This window comes from Podarcis erhardii (genome assembly GCF_964252035.2).
Source record: "Podarcis erhardii genome assembly, chromosome: 9".
NCBI classification, from domain to species: domain Eukaryota; kingdom Metazoa; phylum Chordata; class Lepidosauria; order Squamata; family Lacertidae; genus Podarcis; species Podarcis erhardii.
In genome coordinates, this window is record NC_138512.1 from 69,471,363 (window position 1) to 69,488,061 (window position 16,699).

A 16,699-nucleotide genomic window follows, 5' to 3' on the forward strand; every position below is an offset into this window, starting at 1 on the left:
TGGGAAGTGCTGAGCAAAGGCAAGTCCCCAGGCAATGCAGCCGATTTGATTGGCACAAGGCATGCAAGCTCCACCCCCCAGTTGTTCTTAGACTCCTTATTGGGTGAGCAACGCAGCCAAGCAACACAATTGGAGCCTCCCTCCTCCCTGGCCGGCAGGGAGGGAGGGAGAGGAGCTGCTTCCTTTGAAACCCGGGAAATTTAAGGGACATCAGCAATAAGGGACAGCAGCGGGACACGGTGCTGGGATAAGGGACTTTCCCGCCAAATAAGGGACGGTTGACAGCTATGGGGTGGGGAGGGAATTAAAACGGTGTGCTTCCCACTGGCGTGTGATTGGCTATTATGATAACAGGACTAGATGGGCTGTTAGCCTGACCCAGCATCCAACTTCTGCCTTTAAACTCCAAATGCCAGCCGCAACAACAACTCTATAAGGTAGGGCAGGCAGAGGAAGTGTGTGTGTGTGTGAGAGAGAGAGAGAGAGAGAGATAGACTGACTGGCCACAAACAGATGTAAAATGGAGAGGATCGCAGACTAAGCAGATCCCCAGAGTGCTCTAAATAGCCAGGAAAGTCATTAGCATATTTCAGAAAAAAGAAGACATGCACTCTCATTTCTGTTCCTGGGCAGCTGGCGAAACTGGACTCTCGGTTAACTACACTGCTGCCACTCCATGTTGAAATCTTGCAGCTGCAGAGTTGGAACGACAACATGGCCAGCTGCACTGGCTACTCCTAGACACCCCACCCTGGCCCATGACCAATGGCTTTTGAGGCCACAGTGATATCAGGTGCCAGGGGAGGGGGAAGGAAGGAATCTAGGGCCACGGCTGGATGTTTTGTGGTGATGAGGCCTAAGGGGTATGCCCCGGGGTGGGGGAGAGGCTTCAAGTGAAGGCAAAAGGGCAAAAACTTAGAAATAACCAAAGAAAAGAGGCGGCTGTAACTGCAAGTAGTCTAATGTCTAAGTTAAAGTTATTTCGCCTGCAATCCAATACAGTGGTACCTCGGGTTACAGGCGCTTCAGGTTACAGATGCTTCAGGTTACAGACTCCGCTAACCCAGAAATAGTACCTCGGGTTAAGAACAGTTTCAGGTTAAGAACGGACCTCCAGAACGAATTAAGTTCTTAACCCAAGGTACCACTGCACAGTCGTACCTTGTATTCTGAACGCCTTGCAAGATGAATGTTTTGGCTCCCAAACGCCGCAAACCCGGAAGTGAGTGTTCCAGTTTGCAAACGTTCTTTGGAACCTGTTGTGGCTTCCGCAGCTTCTGGTTGGCTACAGCAGATTCCTGCAGCCAATCAGAAGCTTTGCCTTGGTTCCCAAACAGTCGAAAGGACTTCCGGAACAGATTCCGTTTGACTTCCAAGGCACGACTATATGTACTTACCTTGCAGTGAGCCTCATCAAATTTAGTGGGGGCTTACTTCTGAGTAGACCCATCTAGGACTGCAATGTTATAGCAGTAAATGCAATGAAACTGGTAAAAGTAAAAGCAAAAGCCCAGCCCTCTTTTAAAGCCATCACTGCCTCCTTTGGGAGAAAGTTGCATCATTTAATGTGTGAAGTAACACTTTCTTTTACCTGCCTTGAATCTTCCAGCATTCAGCTTACTGGATGCTCACAAATTCAAGTGTTACTCGAGAGGGAGAAAAGGCTTTTATCTGCCAACGTTTTCTGCGCCATGCATAATTCTAAAAACGTCTATCATGTCCTCTCCTACTTAGAACGCTGTCAATTGTGTGCACCATGTGACGGGGAACTGGAGTCTGACTTGGGAGAGCAGAGCAGTGATTTGGGGGGATCTACACCAGGCAAGAGGCAGGGGAAGCTTCAGAGCTGGAGTGGGGAGCACAGGAGGGGGCGGAGGAAGAAGAAGGTCAGGCAAGTGAAGAGCCCCCACCCTCTCCTGTACCTTTGTCTCCCAGAACCAGGAGAGGGTTGAAGAGGGAGGAGCAGAGGCAACTTCCACACAGGAGTAGCCATCTTCCAACAAGGCCTGCAAGACAGAGCTGTTCCAACAGGCCTTTGGCCAAGGCACAGTCTGACCCCCTCCTTTGGTAATCCTCACGGAACTCTAGCCCAATGGTTGCCATTAATTTGATTTTGAATTGATTTTAGAATGAGTTGACTTTATAATGCATTTCAATTAATGGATTGTGATTTTATGTAAATTGTGTTACTTTTATTGTTGTTAGCAGCTCTGAGCCTGGCTTTGGCTGGTGAGGGTGAGATATAAATAAAAATTTATTATTATTATTATTATTATTATTATTATTATTATTATTATTCTCCAGCTGTGTGCATGCAGCCCATCAGGGGAAGCCAGCATGGTGTAGCGGTGGACTCGTAATCTGGGGAACCGGGTTCGCGTCTCCACTCCTCCACATGCAGCTGCTGGGTGACCTTGGGCCAGTCACACTTCTCTGAAACCTCTCACCCTCACTCACCTCAGAGACTGTTTGTTGTGGGGGAGGAAGGGAAAGGAGAATGTTAGCCGCTTTGAGACTCCTTAGAGTATTGATAAAGCGGGATATCAAGTCCAAACTCTTCTTCTTCTTCTAAATGCACTGGTAGAGAGGTAGACTCTGCACATCAAATAGTTATGCAAACAGTTGCTAACATACTGTAAACTTAGGTGTGGACGTGCCCTTGATTTAATGGCAACAGGACTGCCTTCTGTTTGTTTTTCATCTTAAAGGCAGCCGAAAGCAACTAAGGCAAGGAGACCTTTTCTGTGCAGTGGCGTAGTGTGGGGGGTGCAGGGGGGGCCGGCTGCACCGGGCGCAACATCGGGGGGGCGCGCTCGCACTCGCAGCTCTCTGCCCCTACCGGGTTAGGGGGTGCAAATTACTTGCCTTGCCCCGGGTGCTGACAACCCATGCTACACCACTGTTTCTGTGTCATCGAAATTGTTGCAATTGCTTTGACCTCTCCCGTCTGCGAGGAAGTTAGCAGCAGGGATGCAAAAGGCCGTTGCTTTGCAACTGAGCTGGCGGGAAAGGAGGAAGAGAAAGGGCAAAGAGCAGAGCAAGCCAGACCACAGAAGAGGGGAAAACAGGAAACCTGGGGCATGACGGGCAGCCCCAAAGGAAAGCCACAGCTGTTTCCTTGCAAAGCTCTTTACACAGATCCTGTAAAGAGACCCCATATTTTGGCAGAGTCGTCTTCCCCTCAAATACTGATGGGCACAAACATTTGCATCATGGGCTGTTACAGAGTTTTTGGGAGGTTGGAATTGGTAGAAGTGCCAGAGTTATTTCTGATTTGCCTTGCTGATCATTTGTTGTCACGCATGTGTGTTTGCACATGTATGCGCTGCAAGAACTTCATAGCATCATAACTTGTCATCCAGGAAGCAGAAGGGAGTCCTATCAACCACTTATGACTGGATAAACCTCTTGTTCTTCTAGCATGCCTGGAACTGAAAATTGCAGGCAGGAGGGGTTTCAAGCAGGCCAGAATGCACTCAACTTATTGCTGTTTGTTTGTGTGTGTGTGTGTGTGTAAGTTTTTTAATAAGATCTAAGCAGAGGGGTTGGCTAATGTGTTTTTGAACTCTAGCTCCCACCATCCCCAGCCAAGTTGACCAATGGCCAAGGATGCTGGGAGTGTAAGGCAACGGCTTAGCCACTGTGACGTTAACATATGAGAGTGCTGGAGGTGAAATAGTTAAACAGGTTACCCAATCAGAACCCAGGGGGGTGGAGTCAGAGGGACTATAAAACCAGCTCTGGGAGGGGCAAAGGGATTTGTTCGTTGGGAGGTTGGTTGGAGTGGGAGTGAATTGGGATAGAGTCTGTGGGCAGGTTGAGTTAGTGTAGCGAAATAAGCAGAGTCAGGAACAGCTAGGGGCTAGGAAGACAAGTAAATATCTGAGAGGTGGTTTGGTGAGTGAGAGCAGGTAGCGGAAGTTATAGGTCTGGATAGGCACCCCATGATCGTAATTCACCGATACCGTTTATGAAATCACATGCTTGTTAAACTGCAATAAATAAACAGAAGTTTATGTTCCAATTAAACCCTGACTGGACTCAGAGAGAGAGAGAGAGAGAGTTATTCCTATCTGACACTTATTTGTCTAGACCCAACCTGCACTCTCCCCCTGTTTTGTGGTGGGAGGCAGGGATGGGGAATCCATTCCAGATGTTGCTGGACAACAACTTCCATCATGCCTGGCCATTGGCAACAAACAGGGTTATCTGGACACAAAATTCAGGTGCTCTTGAAAGATCCATTTGGAGGCAGCCCATTTCTGAATACCTGGTGCTGGGGGCAAAAATCAGAGCAGAAAGACTTTTGCCTTCAAGTCTTCCTGGTGGTTTTCCAAGAATTAGGCTGGATCTACACACAAGGGGGGGAACGCTATAAATAAGTCAGAAATTAAATTGTTATAACAAAAGAGGGGGAAAATGGCATAGACAAAGTTTTGGGCTCTACAGCACTATCTGGTGTTGCATGTTTATAACCGTTATAACATTACAGTGGTACCTCAGGTTAAGTACTTAATTCGTTCTGGAGGTCCGTTCTTAACCTGAAACTGTTCTTAACCTGAAGCACCACTTTAGCTAATGGGGCCTCCCACTGCTGCCATGCAATTTCTGTTCTCATCCTGAAGCAAAGTTCTTAACCTGAAGCACTATTTCTGGGTTAGCGGAGTCTGTAACATGAAGCGTATGTAACCTGAAGCGTATGTAACCCAAGGCACCACTGTATAACACGAGCAATGTAGCTGAGTCCTTAAACAGATCAAACACATTATTGTTCTTAATACAATGGTTCTTAACACATGGTCCACAAGGTGACGGCTCTGTTTGCTGCCCTCCTAAAACAGTGTCCTGGCTTGCTTCCTCCAACAAATGAATCTGGATGCCCATCGTTGCCATAAGAAATTGCTCAGCCGAAGCAACAGCTTCCACGTTGCAACTTAGCAACACCCTAAGCTGCAAAGCCACAACTTTATAAATGTACATTCAGGTATATTTACCAATCTACTGGGCAATGAAATTGCTGACGATGGGCAGCACTGAGGACTTTGTTTCTGCTTGAGCAGCATTTGGCTTGAACGATCCTCATAAATCACTCAAAGCAAAGAGCTCTTTAAAAGGTTTATGGAGTGAGTGCAGAGCAAAGGCCTCGCCGTTCCATATCAAAACTCCATAAACAGAAGTTTTCCACAAGTTGGTTTGAGAATTACCAATAGTCCAAGATGTCAAATATTCCATCTTACTTCCTTTTAGGCCGCACTAGATATTATGGCAGGGACGCGGGTGGCGCTCTGTGGTTAAGCCACAGAGCCTAGGACTTGCCGATCAGAAGGTTGGCAGTTTGAATCCCCACAACAGGATGAGCTCCCATTGCTTGGTCCCAGCTCCTGCCAACCTAGCAGTTTGAAAGCACGTCAAAGTGCAAGTAGATAAATAGGTACCACTCTGGTAGGAAGGTAAACAGTGTTTCCGTGCACTGCTCTGGTTCGCCAGAAGCGGCTTAGTCATACTGGCCACATGACCTGGAAGCTGTACGCAGGCTCCTTCGGCCAATAAAGCGAAATGAGCGCCGTAACTCCAGAGCCGGCCATGACTGGACCTAATGGTCAGGGGTCCCTTTACCTTTACCTAGACACTATGGCAAATGTGCAGCTGCCTCTTTAGGATAGCCAACTTTTCACTTACAAAATTCAGGTAACTGGGCAGTTTCTGCATGTGATGTAAAGGGAAGTGAGGGGCAGATGGGGCTTGTCCACCTGGGAAGGGAGCCCATCTAGGAGAAGGGAAACTATGATCCTAAACCTCTACTGCCTTGCAGGATATTTTTGGGAGGAGAAAGGGCTAAGGAGTAAACCCTGCACAAATCTAAAGTGGAGTCCCTAAAACAGCTGGATGGCATCTTGTACCCCTCCTTCCAGAAAGTCCTGAAACCAAGCTGGTGCCAAACTTTTTGCTCTGCTTTCCTTTGGGCAACATCAGTGGGACCAAGGAGGTGGGGGGTGGGTCTTGTCTTCCAGACACGCTGCCCAGGCTCCCTTTGTTGTTGCTTTAACTATTTATTTTGTGCTATTCTCCTGTATTTTTAATCTTGTGAACCACCTTTGCATGAAGGGCGGTAGATAAATTTAATAAATAAAAATAAATAATGGTTAGGGTGTCAGACTACAACCTGGGAGACCAGGGTTCAAATTTCCACTCAGCCATTAAGCTCACTGGGTGACCTAGAGCCAGAAAGGATCTCTCAGTCTAGCCTACCTCACAGGGTTGTCCTGAGGATAATATGGAGGAGGGAAGAAAGATAGTTTATTTGGAGGAAAGGTAGGGTATATATCAGGAGTCAGCAAACTTTTTCAGTAGGGAGCCGGTCCACTGTCCCTCAGACCTTGTGGGGGGCCGGACTATATTTTTTTGGGAGGAAATGAACGAATTCCTATGCCCCACAAATAACCCAGAGATGCATTTTAAATAAAGGAACACATTCTACTCATGTAAAAACACGCTGATTCTCAGACCATCTGCAGGCCAGATTTAGAAGGCGATTGGGCTGGATCCAGCCCCCAGGCCTTAGTTTGCCTACCCACGATATATACATAAGAGACAACATGCATGCATGTGAGATACAGTTTAAGCACACACAATAAGGGAAACAATTTGAAATAAGTCTTTTTAAATAATAATAATCTTGTACTATGGTTGTGGCTTTTACACACAACAACAACTGGCTCGGTTTAAGAAAACATTTGGATCGTTTCTTCATCTGGTAAACTGAAACAGCTCCTTCTCCCCCTCTTCCCTCCTCTGCTACTATCTAGTAACACAAAACCACCCAGTTGTGGGGGTGCTGACAAGAGGTGGGGCTGAGCAAGGGCTGCTGGAAGACAGACAGCTGCTGGGAACAGCTCCCTCCATCTCGCCTCTTCTGGTGACCCCAAACAGAAACTCTGCAAACAACAGCTGGAGGGGGAAGCACTCAGTTTCTGCCCATCAGGTCCATGCCTAGAACAGGCAGCCCAGTCTCCTTGCTAAGAGGGAGAGGGAGGGAGGGAGAGAGGCCGACTGGGAAACAACGTAAGAACAAAATAAGACCCATCTTGTCCAGCATCCTTTTCTCACAGTGGCCGACCAGAAGAAGAAGAAGAAGAAGAAGAAGAAGAAGAAGAAGAAGAGGAGGAGGAGGAGGAGGAGGAGGAGGAGTAGTAGTAGTAGTTCGGACTTGATTTCCCTCTTTATCACTACCCTAAGGAGTCTCACTGGAAGGACAGGTTGTGAAGTTGAGGCTCCAATACTTTGGCTACCTCATGAGAAGAGAAGACTCCCTGGAAAAGACCCTGATGTTGGGAAAGATGGAGGGCACAAGGAGAAGGGGACGACAGAGGATGAGATGGTTGGACAGTGTTCTCGAAGCTACCAGCATGAGTCTGACCAAACTGCAGGAGGCAGTGGAAGACAGGAGTGCCTGGCGTGCTCTGGTCCGTGGGGTCACGAAGAGTCGGACACGACTAAACGACTAAACAACAACAAATGTGTCACAGCAGCCTGCTGAATCTGGGGAAGAATATTAGTGCCGCCAGAGTGGTCTTGGAACAGGGAGCCCTGGGTTTGAAGAAAAAGAAGAGGAGGAGTTTGGATTTGATATCCTGCTTTATCATTACCCTAAGGAGTCTCAAAGTGGCTAACATTCTCCTTTCCTTTCCTCCCCCACAACAAACACTCTGTGAGGTGAGTGGGGCTGAGAGACTTCAGAGAAGTGTGACTGGCCCAAGGTCACCCAGCAGCTGCATGTGGAGGAGCAGGGAAGAAAACCCGGTTCCCCAGATTACGAGTCCACTGCTCTTAACCACTACACCACACTGGCCTGTGGGGAACCTGCAAGCAGGTTTCAAGCACTTGTGCACTCTCCCCTCCTGTGATTTCTAGCAGCAGGTATTCAGAAGCATTGCAGTCCCTGATCATGGCATCAGAGCATAGTCGTCATAGTTAGCAGCCACTGACATCCTTCTCTCCCATGAATTTGTTCTTTTAAAGCCATCCAAGTAGCCATGACTGACCTGCGGGAGAGTGAGCTTCACTGCTTTACTAAGCACTGTGTAAAGACGTACTTTATAATAATATTTTTTTATTTATACCCCGCCCTTCCCTGTTCAAAATCCGGGCTCAGGGCGGCTAACACCAAATTTAAAATGCTTCTTTAAAGAATATAGAGAATTTAATGGATTATGGAAGATCCTAAGGGATCTAAAGGGATGGAAGTGAAGAACAGATGTAAAGGAGAATTAAATAACAAAAGAAGTGTGGAAGTGGAAGTCTTTTAAGATGTTTTAATTAAGATTTGTATTTTATAATGTGTGTAAGTGTAATTTTGGAATTACTGTTTATAGAAAACAGCACTTTCTTTTCTTTTCTTTTCCTTTTCTTTTTTCATTTCTTCTTCCTCTTTATCTTCTTTCACAGTTTATGTTTGGCAAATACGTAAATAATTGTGTTTTTGCAGATATGTCTGGAAATTTGATTGTATTATTCAATAACGTTATATTTTAAATTAAAAAAACAAACAAATTTAAAACGCTTAATTGTAAAAGCAGCATAAAATACAGTATAAAAACATGAATAACCATAAAACTCAAAGTTCAGAAATCAGTTTATGGGAAATCCATCTAATAAGCATTAGATAATCCCCAGGGCTAGCTGGCTGAATTAGTCCTACTTGGGCCAGGGAGGAGGCCAGGGGAGAATTAGTTGTGGGTTCTCAGAGTGGGTGATCTTCATAAAAGGGGAGGGGGGAAAGAGAAGGGAAATAAAATATCAGGCTGAATTCAAATTAAAGGCCAGGTGGAATATCTCTGTCTTACAGGCCCAGCGGAAGGAGGTTAAATCCTGAAGGGCCCTAGTCTCATGGGACAGAGCATTCCACCTGGTTGGAGCCATCACTGAAAAGGCCCTGTTCCTGGTGGAGGATAGTCTGACTTCCTTAGGGCCCAGAACCTCTAAACTATGGTTATTCATGGACTTTAAGGTCCTCTGCGGGGCATACCAGGAGATGCGGTCCCATAAATACTTTATCTGCTGTGAATCTTGCAACATTCAGCCCCATTGGATGTCTGCAAATTCCAGCGTTACGAGAAGAGCTTTTCTCTCGGCCCTTTCTCAGCACTGTGCATAATTTCATAAACTTCTGTTGTGTCACCTCAAACTCGTCTTTTCTCTAAACCGAAAAGTCCCAAACGCTGCAACCATTCTTCATAAGGCAGTTGTCCCATTCCCTAGATCATTTGGGTTGCCTTTTCCAAACCCAAGAAGAGTCTGGATCAGCCCAATGGCCCATCTGGTTCAGCATCCTGTTGTCACAGCGACCAACCAGGTGTGTATGAAGGAAATCCCCAAAGCATTGTTCCTGAGCTCTGCTCCTACCCCTTGCTTGTCTGGCTGGAGAACAGAGAGGGGGGGGGGGTGTAAACTAGCAGCCTATGCAAATGTAAAATTTACATCCCTTGCCCCACCCACTTTTGTCTCTGCCCCACCCACTAGGGGTGTGGTGTGTGAGAGGTTGCTCAGAAAGCAATGTGACACTCAAGTTAAAAAGTGTTCTGCACCCTGAGCTGCTGCAATAGCAACAACAACAACAACAACAACTTATTTATACCTCGCCCTCCCCAGCCAAGACCGGGGCTCAGGGCAGCTAACACCAAGCATAAAAACAATTGATTAAAATACAACTTAAAAACAAGATTAAAATACAGTGGTGCCCCGCAAGACGAATGCCTCGCAAGACGGAAAACCCGCTAGACGAAAGGGTTTTCCGTTTTGGAGGCGCTTCGCAAAACAAATTTCCCTATGGACTTGCTTCGCAAGACGAAATGTCTTGCGGGTTCCTGCGGGTTCCCCCCCCTTTCCCCCTTTTCCTAAGCTGCTAAGCCGCTTATCAGCTGATCTGCTAAAAGCCGCTAAACCGCTAATAGCACTAATCCGCTAAGCTGTCAATGGGCTTGCTTCGCAAGACGAAAAAACCGCTAGACGAAGAGCCTCACGGAACGGATTAATTTCGTCTTGCGAGGCACCACTGTACAACATTAAAATGTAGCCTCATTTCAGTAGAAACTCAAATCAAAAACTTTTGGGGGATGAAAACGTCAAATCTTTCACCAAGGCAAACTATCCAGACTGGTCCTACGTGGGCCAGAAAAAAGCAAGGGAGGTCCCCAAATAGGAGTTCCATCACAGAAGGAGAAAGGAAAGAGGGGGAAGGGATCAAGTTGATTCCAAGCCAAAGGAATGGGATCTTTTGGCTGGTATTGACTGTCAGTATAAGCCAGGGGGACTATATTGAGGAAGGACAAGGTACTATTAGTTTTTGTCCTGGTTTCAATTATTTTGCTGGATTGCGTATTTTAAATGTGTTCATATTCTGGTGACGGAATATAAGACTTTTTGTGGGGAGTGTCTCAAAAAGAGGATAAATGTATGGAATGAAATGAATGACATGAAACAATACGAAATGAAAACTTGGCCCAGTCACCATGCAGGAACTCCTATCTTTCAATTTGGTATGTTTAGCTGATTTGCCTAAAAATCCAGTGCTGTAACGACAGTCAGAGAGTTGCCTCACCTGCTTATCTTGGGAAAAATATTCCCCGTGAAAAGCAGGACTGGCTGGATGGGAGAGGGAAAAAAGCCACACACACCCCATCTCCAACAGAAAAATAATAATCTAGGAAAGTAATTAAGATTTCATGTGCATCTGCTGCAATGCTCCACTTGTTTTGACTTCATTAACTGTCAGGGGATTTTGCTGCAGAAGTGAGCCTGCGCCTCTGAGCAAATGTATCTAATCCAGGGATTTCTGTAACAATGAGTGGGTGGAATTTCAAGGCAGACTCTTGTATCCGAGGCATGAAAAAGACTCTTTTGTAGGTCGCTCCTCGTCAGCCGAGGGACTTTACACTGAAAGGAAGAATGCGGGGTGGGTGGGGGTGGAGAATGGGATAATTCCAGCCCGGCTACCGCGGTGAAAAACCCCTTTTTGTCGCCTGAAGTGCCAGATTCCAACTACTGCAAGGGAAAGTTGGCTTTATGACATGAACCCTGCGCAATCCGCCCGGCTCTCCCCTCACCCACCACACTGCCGCTCCCGGTATAGTAGCTCATTAAGCAATTCGCTGAGTAGCCCTTTTCTCTTCCCCACTGGCAGAGAAGGCTGCGTTCAGATGGCCATCACCGGGCGGACGCAAGCGGCGCTGCTAGCGCAAGGTTGCGCAAGCCACAAAAGGAATTGCTTTCCTTGGCAGATCTCCGAATCCCGACTTATTAAGGCTCTGCCAACCACTTTTGTCCTTGACAAGTGACTCTCTCCGCCGCCAACACTGGTGTCTCTGTGTGAGCCTCTTCTGTACGGCCTGGTGCTTTCCAGGACAATCTGGCCCAGCGAGAAAAAGCTGTGCTGTCCTTGGACGAAGACCGTGGTCGCCCTTCAGGAGAACACCCCGAGCTGTTCGGGGGAACGGGAAGAAGGAGGAAATCATAACGGATGGTTTCCCCTGCAACAGATACAACCATAAAGCAAAGCTCTGGCAATATGCTGACCTTCAAAGAATGTGTGGGGACAAGATAGATCTCAGCATGGTTTGCAATGGTTTTGGCATCCACTGGTTTAAAGTAAAGGTAAAGGGACCCCTGACCATTAGTTCCAGTCGTGACCAACTCTGGGGTTCCGGCACTCATCTCGCTTTATTGGCCGAGGGAGCTGGCTTACAGCTTCCGGGTCATGTGGTCATGACCTTTCCACTGGAGTGGTACCTATTTATCTACTTGCACTTTGAATTGCTTTCAAACTGCTAGGTGGGCAGGAGCTGGGACCGAGCAACGGGAGCTCACCCCGTTGCGGGGATTCGAACCGCTGACCTTCTGATCAGCAAGTCCTAGGCTCTGTGGCTTAACCCACAGCTCCACCCGCATCCCTTCTAACCACTGGTTTAACCACCACCAAAAAAGGGGCTTCTGTAGCCTTTCCCATAAAACCAGGCTACTAAGAAACTCGGAATGGGTGGGGGAACAGTTGTGGGTTTTTGTGGAAAAGGAAACTTTTCAAACTAGGCTAGAGCAGGGGTCAGCAATTTTTTTCAGCAGGAGGCTGGTCCACTGTCCCTTAGACCTTGTGGAGGGCCGGACTATATTTTGAAAAGAAAAAAAATGAACAAATTCCTATGCCCCACAAATAATCCAGAGATGCATTTTAAATAAAAACACACATTCTACGCATGTAAAAACACCAGGCAGGCCCCACAAATAACCCAGAGATGCATTTTAAATAAAGGACACATTGTACTCGTGTAAAAACACGCTGATTCCCAGACTGTCCGCGGGCCGGAGTTAGAAGGCGATTGGGCTGGGTCTGGCCCCCCGGGCCTTAGTTTGCCTACTCATGGGCTAGAGTTTCGGCAAGTGTCCCCCCCCCCCCCGCTGCCCACCAAGCACAACTCAAACATTTGTGTTCATTTCCCTAGTGCAAAATGTTACAGCCGTATTGCGCTTTCTGGTGTATGCTTTTTAGACATCTTGCCATTCCTTTGCCAATTGCACCAGCGAGCAATTTTCTGAGTATATACATTTTTCGTACACATTAGTTGGCTGGGGGACTGCCTTGCAAAATTCAGAGGTGCATGAAGGTCGGAGGAAGGCTGTTTTCCAGTTCACATATTGGTTCAGAAATTGCAAGTTTACCAGATCTCTCTTTAGATGCAGGTTGAAGCACCTTTCTTGCCCATCCCTGATGGTGACCTCCTGCGGCCCCAAACGCAAACAATAAACACCTGTCTGAAAGCAACCTTTGTCCTGATAGCTGAACCGACTCTCCTGCTGTAGACAAAGCATTTCTCCATATAGGAGTTGCTGGGGAATGACACCTCTACACCTCCATTTCCCCCTGCATTTGGGCTTCCCCGAGGTATTGGGCTGGCCACAGGTGGAAGCAGAATACTGGGTTAGATTGATTTCTGGCCTAATATAGGACAGCTTTTCTTATATCCTTAACTCAAGGTCTCTGGAAAACTCAGAAGGCCTGAAAGCAATGGCTATCCCCTTTTTAGTTGCAACCAGCTCAGGAGCCATACTGCCTTGAACCATGAAAGTTTCATTTAGCTGCCATGGCTAATGGCCACTGAGTGATGTGAAATCCTAGAGCTTGTCAAGTCCCATTCAGAAGCACCTGAGCTAGTCAGAACATGGCAGCCAAAACCGTAAGAGAGGGGTTGGGAAAAGCTCAGGGCTGGTGGCCAAATGCAGCCCTACAGGGCTCAAGGTTTCCCCCCAGACCATGTCCTTAAACTCTGACCATGCTTCTTGGCTGCCGGAAGGGAAGATGATGGGGGGTGGTGGTGTGCATATAAGAACATCCAAGGTTGTTGGGTTTTTTTGCATGGTTGGAAAATGCCTGTTGATGGCATTCTACCATTGTACTGTTGAGAGTGTATTAACTTATGGTCTCTCTGTGTGGTTTGGGAGCTGCACGGTCAGGGAAAAAACAATGCTGTCCAGGGTTGTAAAGACTGCGGAGAGAATAATTGGGTGCACTCTTCCCAGCTTGGATCAAATCTATGCTTCCAGGTGCCATAAGAAAACTGCAGAGATAGCGCAGGATAGTGCACACCCCGGAAATGATCTCTTTCAGCTTCTGCCTTCTGGAAGAAAGTACGGGGTTATAAAGACTAGGACTAGCCGCATGAGAAACAGTTTCTAGCCAAATGCGATTTTGATTTTAAATGTAGTGTAAGGTAGTCTCTATGGGAGTATATTGTATTTAATTATGGGGTATCAGAGTTTTTAGAGGGCTAACCAGGCTGGGATAGCTTGTTGGTTTTTGAATGTCTGATGTAGAATTTTTTCAATTTCGTTGTTCTGTATGGGGCAATGACAATAAATATCGTATTGGAATGCAGGCTGCTGTACAGGCCACCTCCATTGTCCCACCCACATTTGCACCTGGCCCCACCTACTGTCGTGGATTGGTTGGGAGGAACCAGCTGGGGAACCCCAATGGGAAGAAGGCTCAGAGCCCGGGGATTGGTGGTGGGACAACAATCAGTGGTCAGAGGGAGAAGAGGCTTTGAAAGTTGGAGAGACACAAGATCTACCCACCCGGGAAGAATGGCAGATGAAATTGATGGACTACATGGAACTGGCGGAAATGACTGGCAGAATCCGAGACCAGGGAGAAGAGTCGGTGGAAGAAGATTGGAAGAAATTTAAAGACTATTTACAGAAACATTGTAAAATTAATGAATGTTAGAAGGATGTTGGAACAAAGTTATATGGCTTTAGCAGAAATGTTATAAAGGATTAAGTAAAAATAGGTTGTTAATTGGCCAAAGGGGGGAAAGAAAGGTTAGATTGTGTCAAGACAAATTATTGGGCAAAAACTGAGAAAGATGGAAAGGATTTGCTGAAATAGCTAACCGAACTAGAATACAAAAAAAGGGAGGTGTGAGGAGGTCAGTGAAACAAGTATATGAAAGATAAGTTATGGGAATACTCGTTGTGGTTTTTTTTCCTCCTTTCTTGCTTTTTATTGTAATGTATTGTATTGTTTTGTTTTGTTAAACTTTGTTTTTTCCTCTTTTCCTTTTTGTAATCCTTAAACCCTTAATAAATATTATTTTTTAAAAAAAAGTTGGAGAGGTGGCAGGGCTTAGTGAGCTGGGGAAGTCTGTGGCAGAAAGAAGTCCGGAATCAGGATCGGAAACTGAAGCAAGGGAGGAGGGAGGCCAAGAGGCAGAGATGAGTCCGGGAGCCATGCGTGGCTCCCTCTTCTGCTGTGACAAACTTCCCTCCCTGCTTGTCTCCCAGCACCAGAAGAGGCATGAAAAAGGCGGAGGTGAGGTTAGCTGCAGGCGGGCACCGTCTCCTTGGGGAAAGCCCTGGAGAGGACTTAGACAGGTGGGCAGGTTCAGCAACTGGTTCACAGGGGCAAGACCTGAGTTGCTGTGCCCATTAGGCCTGACATTCCTGTGCAGATCCTGTAAAGGTAAAGGGTCCCCTGACCATTAGGTCCAGTCGTGACCGACTCTGGGGTTGCGGCACTCATCGCGCTTTACTGGCCGAAGGAGCCTGCGTACAGCTTCCAGGTCATGTGGCCAGCATGACTAAGCCGCTTCTGGCGAACCAGAGCAGTGCACGGAAACACTGTTTACCTTCCTGCCAGAGTGGTACCTATTTATCTACTTGCACTTTGACGTGCTTTCAAACTGCTAGGTTGGCAGGAGCTGGGACTGAGCAATGGGAGCTCACCCTGTTGTGGGGATTCAAACTGCCAACCTTCTGATCGGCAAGTCCAAGGCTCTGTGGTTTAACCAAAGAGTGCCACCCGCGCCCCTGCCATAATGTCTAGTGCGGCCTAAAAGGAAGTAAGACGGAATATTTGACATCTTGGACTATTGGTAATTCTCAAACCAGCTTGTGGAAAACTTCTGTTTATGGAGTTTTGATACGGAACGGCGAGGCCTTTGCTCTGCACTCACTCCATAAACCTTTTAAAGAGCTCTTTAACAATGGGAGCTCATCCCGTCACGGGGATTCGAACTGCCGACCTTCTGATCGGCAAGTCCTAGGCTCTGTGGTTTAACCCACAGCACCACCCATGTCCCTTGTGCAGATCCTACTTTGGAGTTAACTCGAACATTCTCTGCATGATTTACTGCTCGCCCGCCCCTGGCATGTGGCCCCCAAAAGGCTGCCCATGAGGGAATATGGCCCTGATGATGAGTTGAGCAAAGACATTTATATGAGTGGCACTTGCTGACCACCCTCCCACCCGCAGCTGCTTTTGTTCCTATCAAGGATGCTCCCCCATTCAAAGCTGTGCTCCAGTGCGCTGCTTCCGTCGGTGTTATTAGGGCCATTCATAAAGGGAAACCTCGCACAAATCTATTCCCAGCGCTCTGTCCTAATCAGGGCAGCGTCTTAATTGACATTGCCTTGCAAGCCCCAAAAGAGAAGAATCTTGCAGAAAAGCAACACCACCGAGGTTGGCTGCTTTGAGGTCCCTGCAGCACACAATCTAAGCCAAGCTTTCACCAACTTTGTGGCCTCCGGCTATTTTGAACTACAGCTTCCATCAGCTCCTGCTAGCCCAGACCACCTCATTACCTGATGGGCTACAAGTTCTGAAATCTCTGGCAGAGGAAATCTCATGCCTTGCACCCCTACCCACAAGAAGCCGGCAGGATAAGGAACCGGCATAGATCGAGCCAGCCCTGGGGCGAAGAGCTCATCTCAAGCATGCCCGTTTCAGTAGAATCCCTGGGAAAGTGTAACATGTAGCCCAGCCACACCACTGGAGTGTTTTTGTTGGCATTCGACTGTCTCGAGAGACAATGGAGCGTGCTTCCAAGGGTGAAGTCAAACTACTGTGTTAGAAGCAGCAAAGTGACCTCCTCAGGGTGCAAGCCTGGGAAGTGTGTAGAGAGGTCCTAGACTGGTGGTCCATTCTTGGCCTGGTGGATGTGGTTGACAGGAAGGCAGAGCAATATGTAAGGCTGGCCAGTCGAAGCCGTTTCTCAGGTGTGGCCACTGTCGTACGCTGACAGCTTCTAGGAGCCACAGGTAGGAGCTGAGTGCAAGGTGTGGACCAAAGGTGGACAAACTAGCCTAGGAGGAGCATGATGTGTCCCTCACCAGAGGTACGACCCCTCCCCAAACACCCCTCTAAAGTGGTAGT

The 16,699-nt window shown here is 47.4% G+C and overlaps 1 long non-coding RNA gene across 1 annotated transcript in view; it reads left to right on the top strand.

Annotated features, from left to right (window-relative positions):
* The window catches only part of LOC309350463, a 597,274-nt gene that overhangs the window by 509,886 nt on the left and 70,689 nt on the right, over positions 1–16,699 (top strand). The gene's annotated exons all lie outside the window — the stretch shown is intronic.